This window comes from Juglans microcarpa x Juglans regia, chromosome 4D, assembly GCF_004785595.1.
Source record: "Juglans microcarpa x Juglans regia isolate MS1-56 chromosome 4D, Jm3101_v1.0, whole genome shotgun sequence".
In the NCBI taxonomy this organism is placed as follows: Eukaryota; Viridiplantae; Streptophyta; class Magnoliopsida; order Fagales; family Juglandaceae; genus Juglans; species Juglans microcarpa x Juglans regia.
In genome coordinates this window covers 23,978,245-23,987,016 of record NC_054600.1, presented here as the reverse complement: position 1 = coordinate 23,987,016, position 8,772 = coordinate 23,978,245, and the positions used below count along the sequence as shown (strand labels likewise).

The 8,772-nt window shown below is 36.2% G+C and overlaps 1 long non-coding RNA gene across 1 annotated transcript in view; it reads right to left on the bottom strand.

Annotated features, from left to right (window-relative positions):
* Positions 1 to 851: 851 nt before the first annotated feature.
* LOC121260458 overlaps positions 852 to 8,772 on the bottom strand; it is a 15,567-nt gene continuing 7,646 nt past the window's right edge. Inside the window, exons 2-3 of the long non-coding RNA XR_005939721.1 lie at positions 1,205 to 1,796; positions 852 to 1,083 (exon numbers count right to left, since the gene is read on the bottom strand). This is a non-coding gene — a long non-coding RNA (uncharacterized LOC121260458). The remainder of the gene's footprint in view (positions 1,084 to 1,204; positions 1,797 to 8,772) is intronic.

Here is an 8,772-nt window from a genome sequence, read left to right as displayed (position 1 = left end):
CCCCCCATGTCGTACGATTGCAACCGTCGCAATATGGCCTTAGACATGAGGTGGCTCTGATACAATTATTAAAGACCCAACCATTAATCCAAAATTCCTAGTACTGTTGGATACTGATTTGATTAAACATTCAGAATCGTAACATACCCGTTCCATTTTTCTTAAAACCGATTAAAATCGGTTCAATTTCGATTTTTCTTTTTTTAACATTGGACTAGACCGAACCAATTCATATATATATATATATATATTTAATTTTATATAAATATTTTTTATATGATTTTTTATATTATATATAATTTTTATTTATAATTATATATAAATTAATTTTATATTATACGATAAATTACTAATTAATATAATTTTAAAATTTAAAATTCTCTATAAATAGCTATATATTATCACTACAGTCTATAATGTAATTATAATATATATTATAATATACTACAATATATTATCATTATATTATTATATATTATAATATATATATATATATATATATATATATATATATACACACTATATTATATAATACATATACTATATGGAGGGTGCTTGTAAATCTTGGTCGAGTTTTCTCCAATCGATGCCTCTCTCCTGGAGAACTTCTCTTGGTCTCGCAGAGCCGAAAGGGTTTAATTTCTGCTTCTGACGCGCCCCAGCTTGGGCCTTTTCTTCTTCCTTCTCTACTTCATCTGCCCATGACGGTACAAAGACGTACTTGCTCTCTCTTCCCATCTTCATCACCTCCATCTTTGGTAACGGCTACATAGCAGTTCGAATTTCAAACTTTTAACTGTATATTCAAACCGCTAAACTTACGAGTTCTTCTACAGGTAGAATTGAACAAGAAAGAAAGAGAATTGAACAAGAAAGAAAGAGAACTACGCTTCACGAGGAAGCTTCAGATTGGTTTCCCGCTCAGTACGAACCAGTGCACCTACGTCTCCGTTGGCCCATCTCCGCTGGCCCCTCTCCTCTCCGAACGTCTTCGCACGTCTCTCTCGCAGGAAGAGAACCACGAAGAAGCTTCAGCTTGCTTTCCCGTTTACGAACCAATGCAACATTTCTTCTCCAAGTCCCCTGCAAAGGAAAGCCCCAGAACTTCAACTTTTATTATTTTTTCGGGTTCTTTTTTTCTTATCGGTATATATTTGCTTTTACCAAAAAGTGACAGAAGAAAAGTACAGCCACCCCCTCCTACCTTCTACTACTAAAACCACCTCTGAAAACCAGAACGTACATTCGGCAGTTGTTTGTGGTATCTACCATGGACGTCCACGAATTTTTGGACTGTCACCGTTTGGTCAACTCGGGTGTTTTTCCTTATATATTGGTCATCTCTTCTTCGTTGATCGCTCAGAAATTGAAACCGTTGCGATTGTATCGACTTTGTCCGAGCTTCTTCAATTCCTTCTCCACTGAGCCTTCCACCTCTCGGTTATTCTTCTTCCTCGACTTCTTCTTCTCCTTCCACGTCAAGTTCCGGTAGCCGCTGCGTGAGTCTCCGTTCCGGTCCAGCTTCGAGAAATTGTTTTTCGTGGGCCCTGATGAACTGCGATTTTTGGCTTGCAGAAGCTAGGGGGAATGGGACGAAGGAAGAAGGGGCTTCTGGGGAATGGAGAAGAAGGAGAAGGTTGGGGAAAAAGGAGCAAACTGATCGCACCGTTTCAATTTAGTCTTCAATTTGGTCTCCCACCAAAAAGCAATCCGCACCGTTTTATTAAACCCATTGCCAGTCAGCAGGGGATGGGCAAGGGGTGCCCCAATTTGACTACGGGTAGAGTTTTCCTAAACTTTAATCATTAAAAATACAATTCTTCTATATGCAACCGTCGGTGCGGAACCGGCGCGCAACCGGTTGACGTGGCACTTGATTGTCAGCTACTAATTTAAATTAAAAAAAAAAAAAAAAAAAAAAAAGAAGAAGCGAGTGAAATATGCAGGAGAAGAAACGGAGGGAAAGCAAAAGCAAAAAAGGAAAAAGAAGAAAACACTCTAACTCGGGCCTGAACATCCGATCTTCTCTGAACCACCAAGAACCATCTGTGGTCACCGTCGTGGACCAAATTGGTTGTTGCCGTCGCCGTTCGTTACACATTCCAGATCTGAGCCGCCGTCGACGTGGTTGGGCTTTCCAGATCTGAGTAGTACAAAACAGGTTCTTCCCGCCACGGTTCTTCTAGTATTTCTTGAACTTCTTTTGGACTTGATTTTCTGTTGTTCTTTGACACATTCTCTTCTTTGGCAATTCGTAGATGATAGTGGCAAACATTGAATCTAACAGACAGCTACAACATTGGCTTTGGCTACCGTTAAAATGGCCATTTAGAAGGCTACTTTTTGACAAGATGCTTGGACTTCAATAGTTCTTCACTTTGACGGTCATTTCGTATCAAGGAAATAAAAGGTATGAAATCTATTGTGTCCACTGGAATATAGACTAAATGAAGGAGAACATTTTACTTGCTATGTGTTGGTCATATTGTATCAAGGAAATACAATATATGAAATGAACTCTAGCATTATTGATACCGACCTTACCTAAGCTTCTCAACAATCTTAAGTTGATTGTCTTGCTTTGTTTACCTTAGCTTGGACATTTACACTTCCCAGAAACTGAAAAAATTGAATCATTTCGTGCCATTCTACAGAGAATTTGTCTGCATAAGTTTATCCTCTGAGTATTTCCTTTTTTTTTTTTTTTTTTGAGGCAGCCCTAATAGGGTCATGAACATTGATTTTGTATGTTAGTAATCCTAACTTTTTTCAATCACAATCTTTTATTATTATTATTATTATTATTATTATTATTTATACATTTGGGGAGGAGGGTTTCGAACCCAAGACCTCCATTTTGGAGATTGAGGATTTATGTTAATAAAACCACAGGCCTTTGGCCAATCACGATCTTATTTAATATAAGGTATAGGTTGATAAATATTCATAAAAGAGTAATTGATATAATTCATCCTTGATTTAATCATCCTTAGTCATACCGACTGATGTGACATCCTTGATTTAATCATCATTTGGCCAGAGATTTTATTGATTGTATTGACAGAATTGTAGGCCTGCAAAATTCTGAGTACTTGATGAGCAGTTTTGGCTATGTGTATAACTATATGAGCAAAAGTAGCAAGAAGATTGTATAACTTTATGAGCAGAATTGGAAGCAGTTTTGAGTACTTGATGAGCAAAAGTAGCAAGAAGATTGGGAGTCATGGCTATTAGGCCTGTGCAAGAAGCCCGATGGGCCGCTCAACCCGTGCGATCCGACTGGGCCCACCCGACAAAAGTCGGGTTCATCGGGTTAAAACTTAAAAACGGGTTTATAAAGTCGGATCCGTCGAAACCGATTTTGGACAGTCTCTTCTCTCATTGTGAAACCCTAGCCTCCATTGTGTTCTTCATTGCATACATACGTCTACATCTCCAGTAACAACTACACCTTCTCCAACTACTCTGATGCCCTCAAGTTCCTAATGAATCTCACCCAAGTCGAGCTCAACAATCTGTCGGTGGCCAAGGATGTGGGCAAGGCTTTTGGGCTTCTCTCGAGCAGAGCATGGTACTGCAAGAGGTTGGACTTTCCATTGCTTTTGTCGAACCTGCTCAGCTTGTGAAACTTTTCTACAGACCTATTTGGATATCAGCATATTTTCACTCATGTAGTAGTAATTATTGAATTTGTTTTAGGCATATCCTATTGCGGACCAAGTTTCCTGCAAGATCCTTCACAGGATCGCCAGTTCTCTCTGATTTGGGATTTGACTTGTTGAACAGCCTTTTAGCATACGACCTGGAAAAGGTAAATTGTGTTTGCAAATTCTTGAAGTAGAATTTGATTCCACAACTCGGGGGGTTTTTATGCTCCTGAAATTTATGAAGACCTTCTTGTCTTTGCAGCGGATAATAGCGGAGGCTGCCCTAAAGCATGATTGGTTTTGTGAGGTTCCTCTTCCTAGATCTGATTTCAATTGTAACTTTTCTGTCTGGTAGCCCTAAAGCATGATTGTAACTTTTCTCATTTAACAAATTGATACTAGGCCTGTGCAAGAAGCCCGATGGGAAGAAGAAACCCTAACTTCAATCCCCCTGCCGATGAAGAAGAAAGAGGGATTTTTTTTTTTTTGAGTCTATCAGTCGGGTCATACGGGTTCAACCCCTTTTTATTTTGGCAATGTCGGTTTAGGTCGGATTGGCGCCTTGGATGAGACTGTTTGGGTCGGATCGGGTACAGACCCGGTACTTTGGGCTCGGGTCGCAGGCCTAATGGCTATGTGTATAACTTGTATTCTGCTGTATCGAAGCTGTTTTGAGTACTTTCAAGAAATATGGCTATGTATATGACTTGTGCATTGTTACTTTTGTGTTTGATTTTACGTGGGACATTACATGGTAAATTACTCCAGGACATGCACCTTGTGGTTTAAATATTGATATCATTCTTATATGTTTTTTTTTTATTTCCAGGAAGTTCAGTACATGAGTTTGAATTCAAGTTAAAATTTTTCTCAATATTAGTAAAATATCCATTCTCTTGATGGAATCCCGTTGGGTATAATTGACATGGTCTTAGATGGGTGGGACACAAATGATGCCTTGTTAAACCAATGGTTTCCTTGCAGTTAGTCATTTGTGTTTGATTTGCTATACGTGGTCTAACAAAAGGCTATTTCGAGTCTCTTGAGTTTACTTCTAACAAGTGGTCTAAGGTTGTTCCGCCTGTTCTAATGCTTTAAAAGTTGTTGAAATGCAGACCTTAGTTAACTCCCATTTTCCGTGTTTTTTATTTTTTCCCTTTTTGACAAAAGATAACATTTCATTTGAAATCATGGAATGTAATCCACAAATACAATAGACTGGACTACAGCTGGTACATCCTCCATAAAAACTATTAACATCATCCAACGTTTCAGCTAAGCTTGTTGATTTAAATATACTTGGAACTGGAACATAGTTTTTTTTTTTTTTTTTTTACACATTTCATTGTGGATATCCTTTGATTTTCTCTAGATGACTTTGGTCCTCCTTAGCATGTTGGCTGTCTGAACCTAATAGATATTCTCATAAACCTGTCGTTATATAAAAGAGTAGGGACAAACTCATGCATTCAATTCATAAAAGCAGTATGTGTAGTATAATAAGGTTTCCACCAACATTCCCAGTTCATAAAAGCAGTATGTGTTCCAACATTCCCAGTTCATAAAAGCAGTACAACATCTATTACAAAACATATAAGCAACGTCCCAAAATTATACAAGTTTCTCAAATGATTTACAAAACAAGATCCCAAGCAAAGTCTTTTTTTTCACAATAGCAAAACAGAAAAAAAATCCAACAAAAGGACTTTTTACATGAAAATTATCCAAACCAAGCAAACACTATTACAGAGGTGATAACCCAATACAAACACAATAATTTTTGCTTTTCCTTTTTTAGATTCTTCACCATCTCTCTCACTTTATCTTCCCTTTTGTGAACGGCATACTCGCGCTTTAATACATCATCCAACGTCTTCCGAGCCTTATTCTCTCTTGATAAAATGTTCTCCTTTATCAACTGAAATATATCCGCCCATACAAAGAATTCACACATCGCATCTCCCTGCACACAGTACAAACTTCCAATTAACATGGATCCCTGTACACCCCGCAACCAACAAATCGATATACAAATCTGACAAATATAAAGTTTATTTACCGTATTATATTTTGGGCAGGCAAAGAATCTCCTTCTAGGATTTTTCTTAGTGTAGGACGTCTTTAGTGGTGTTTTCAAACCACACCAATAAGTTAATGATTCTATGACATCATCATTAACTAAATCTGATGATTGAGATGATGTCATGCGTGATTCTGAAAAACCAAGCCATGGATCCCTTGTATTAGTCAAACCATGCATATTTAAAATTAGTAAGCTACGTCAAGGAAAAAGAAGAGAAAGAGGCAGGCGCTATCCTTGATGAATACAGAGGATCTATTTTGATAAGCACTTGATGACTAACAATTAAGCAAGTCTAACTGACAAGAAAAAAACAACAAAAAAAAAAAAACAGATATTAAAAAAAAAATTGTATTTACTCCAAGACTCAACTGGGCAAAGCAGATTTCAAATCAAAACAGGTGGGCTAAAGAAATTCTGACATGAAAAGTGATGCTTAGAAATAATAATAAAAAAAAATTAGTGTATTTTTCTTGTTTTTTTCATTTTATAGAAAGGTACATGTACCTTTTGAATGTATGAGAGATACAAACTAGAAAAATAGATTATCCAAATCCAATTTTATATAAAAAAAAAAAAAAGGATAAACAAAAACAAATGTCACAAATGTTGAATGTTGTATTTGATTTATCCATTTATTTCTATTTGTTAAGCCCTAAAGGTAATGCATGTAAAGAAATATGCACACTTATCTCACAACAATCCCACGTTACAAAGTTTAATTGAGAACTTTTGCTTACATAATTTACAATGGTTGCTAGAGATTTTCACAAATAAATTATAAATCTTGATATTCTTTTATATTAAACTCATTATTTCTTTCCCATAACTTTATTTTTGTGAGCAATGTTTTCCATCTTAGATTTTATCATTCTAAGTATATTAGTTGATATGACATAGGTGTTACTGGGGATGATAAATGTAGGACGAAAAAACAACATTTCTCTTTTTAACGAATTCCAAATAAAAAAAGATAATGAATAGAGGAGAAAAACTGAGACATGCCATCCTTAAGTTGAATAAAGGTTCTCTACAATTAATAAGTATAAAATTATGAAGTTTATAATCGTTATTTTTAATTATTATTTATTATTTTCGATTATACACGTTAGTACAGTATATTTTACAATTGTTCATTTAAGTAGTTGATGCACATTGAATTAGATGGCATGTTAGCTACCTAGTAGAGAACAAATCCAAATTGAATGGCCCTACATCTGCAAAATATTGCATACTTCAAGCGCATGGCCATCAGTTTATAAAGTGACCCAAACACAATTCTTTTGCAAATAAACTAGACAGGACTAAGCAAAACAGGTGGGCTGGGTTCAGCACAAAATGCAGAATATGGGATGGGTTACTTGCATAAGATCATTTACATACACACACACATTAATGGTACTAAAAGAAATTGTATTATAGTTACCTGTTGCTTTCTTTTCCGGTCAATATCTGCCTGTTTGGGGAAGAGAAATAAAAACAAGATTTTTAATTATATCAGTAATTTCCTTGTGAATGAGAACATCTTAATTAAAAGATCAAATATTCCATGTGTTATTACCAGAGCCATCTTAATTAAAAGATCAAACATTCCACTTGTTATCACCAGAGCCTCTTTAAGTTGGGCGTTCTCTTCTCTTAACTTGTTCAATTCTGGTTCTAGCTCAACTGTGTATGCCTGTATTGTAAACTAAATTAGATGCTACATATATAGGAATCTCATGCTCTAAGTTTGACAATAGCATAATCGCAACACTTTGTAAATATCATTAATCTGAACTCAGGGGACAAATCCATGATTTTTCAAATTATTCCATCTGAGGGACAAATACAAAGTTTGACAATAGAAATTGATTTTTCTTTTATCGGTGAACTCTACAATTCCAATACAGATCCCTCAGAATCCATTGCTCATCAAATAGAAATTCAGTTCACTAACATTTCCGATTCTTCTCTGATTCGTCACATGGATTCAAAGTGAAGTTCTTAATCGGAGCTCAAAAATATAACAATCAGAAAACTAACCTGATTTTGAAACTCGGCCCGATTGATGATTATGCCAAATTTTTTGAGGTTAGGGTTAGGGTTTCGGGTTAGGGCTTCGGGTTTCAGGTTAGGGTTAGGGCTTCACATTTCAGATCTGGTGTTTGAAAAGGATAGGGCTTCGTGTTTGAAGACAACAGGGCTCCGTGGGTTCGTGGTTCGGTGCTGAGGCTTCGTGGGTTCGAGGGTTCGGTGCAGAAGACCTCCGTGGTTCGGTGAAGATGACAGGACTCCGTGGTTCGTGGTTCGGTGATGAGGTTTCGTGGGTCGGTGCAGAAGACCTTCGTGGTTCGTGGTTCGTGGTTCGGTGTAGAAGACCAAGTGGTTCCGTGATGTGGCTTCGTGGTTCGGTGAAGACGACAGGGCTTCGTGGGGTAAGACGATGAGAATCAATGGGGAGCAGATACTAGATCAAGCGGGAGAAATTTTAGTTTTGAAAATGAAATGAAAAATGAGGGAATTGCATTCGAGATTTGGGTTTGATTTCAAAACGGACAGACGACGACGTTTTGTAACGTGCCACGTAGGACACGGTTTCGCACCGGTTCCCCATACCGGTTGTAAGTAGCTTTTTTCTTAAAAATAAGAGGTGGTTTGTGGTCTCCTTGCTGTGACAGAATCTTTATGAAGTATGAATACGAAGCTGCCACCTGTACCACAAAATCTCGCCCGGTTGAGCTGCTTATTTAGCAAATGGAAAATGATTTGCACAATATTTTACACAACCATATTTTAAATTAAGAGTATTTTTATAAAACATTTTATAAAAGTAATATTATTTTACAAAAATATCATCATCTTATAATATTTTTGTGAAAATATGTTGTGTGTATATCATTACTTTTTAAAAAAATAAATAAATAACAAAATAAATAAAAATGTAAAATAAATAATATTGTTGTTACATCACAATGTAAAATATTAATTTACAAAGAATAAAATAAATAATAATACATCATAACTAATTATAATATAATTTTTGTATTTTATTTTTATTTTAAA